Below are 1,707 nucleotides of genomic sequence, written 5' to 3' on the forward strand. Positions count from 1 at the left end.
TGAGATATTTTAAGATCTCATTACATTGCTAATATAAATTAAGTTCAATGAAATACATTAATGCAATGCCAAGGCTGAACAGTTAGTATCACAAAATTCTAGGAAATAAAAATGTTTCAACTGCAAAAGTAACTTGCCTTGCATTACATATCTTGATGCACATTTGGAGACTTGTGCCCACAAAACACATTGCAGTTTTTAGGGAACCCGTTCCCTGACTTGCACCTACAATCAACTCATGAAGGCAAAAGTATTCGACTGCATAATTTGGTCTAAAATAGGTCAAATGAGAAGGATGGTTTGAGTGATGGCCTGGACCTTAAGACTTGGCTTCAATTCCTGCTCCTTCAGGCTTCCTGGGTGACCTTGGCAAGTCACTTAGTGGAATATTTTGTAATCTTTTTATGATTACTATGCATGCCAGTTTCCCTCTGTACATTGCATTGTTACCCACTGGTTGCAGAAGGATTTAAAAAGATGCTTTTGGAGCACAGCAGGAAACATGATGTGTTTGTGTCACATTCCCTTCTGGCGTGGAAGGAATGGGTTGTTACATGGACAGGCTGAAACCAACCTCACTGAAGTATTAACATTTATACACAGGATTCTCTGGTACGCAGAACATATGAACTCAGCATGGCTCTGAAGACCGAAAGGTGCCAGGTGGCTGGGCTAAGAGTTAGCTTTGGGAAGAGAAACAGCAGCTCTCATCCAGGACAAAGTCTAGAAGATAGTCCATCCTGGCCAAGCCATGCTGTTAGGGAATCCATTTTTGGCTATGTCTTAAACTCTGCTCCTCTCTGCTAACCTGAGGATTTCCTGATGCTGTTGCAGGTGACTAATAAACCCTACTCTGTTTTGAACAGTCTGCCTGGTGTCACTGAAAATACTTGCTGAGGTGCACTGGTCTCTGAACAGTGTAAAAATCTTTGACTAGGAGTCTATTTCAGTTGGATTCACTGGGCAGAGCTCACGGAGTCAAGCAGGAATGCTGGAGTGCAAAGACTCAGTCCTGAAGGCATTGAAGCCACATGGCCTACCCTTAAGAAACACTCAAGGGGTTACTCCAAGGGACTATTTAAAAGCTGGAGCATAGCACAGATCCTGTGGATCTGTGACACTTAAGGCTTGTGTATACTTGAAATGCTACAGCTGCTGCACTTCAGTGTAGATGCTACCTACACCAATGGGAAGGTTTCTTCTGTCAGTGTAAGTAATCCACCTCCCTGCAAGGTGGTAGCTAGATCAATGTAAAAATTCTTATGTTGACCTAGTACTGTCTACACTGGGGTTAGGTCATCTTAACTATGCTGCCCAGGCATATGGATTTTTCACATTTAGATGACCCAATTTTCTAGTGTGGACCAGGCCTTAGTCTCTTCGTGCTTCATATAGGAAATGGGAAATACTATTATCCCATCTCGGTGGGGTGTTTGATATATTTATCCAAACAAAGATTTTGCGGTTCTCGGATACTATGGTGATGGGGCCACATAAGTAGCATAAATAACTGAATTGTGTTGTGCTCACACACAGACTAGGTCTAAGCCCAGCTGTAAATATACCCCTGTAAGTGCAATGCATCAAATTAAAGAGACACAATCAACTTAAAAATATCACTTCTGTTGGATTATTTTTTCCTACTATTGTCAAGAATAACTGAAGAGATGAGATGAAACCAAATAATCCTCTGTTCTTTCAGCTGGT

The sequence above is a fragment of the Emydura macquarii genome, unplaced genomic scaffold (genome assembly GCF_026122565.2).
Source record: "Emydura macquarii macquarii isolate MOO-44397 ecotype Brisbane River unplaced genomic scaffold, CSIRO-AGI_Emac_v2 contig_499, whole genome shotgun sequence".
Lineage (NCBI taxonomy): Eukaryota > Metazoa > Chordata > Testudines > Chelidae > Emydura > Emydura macquarii.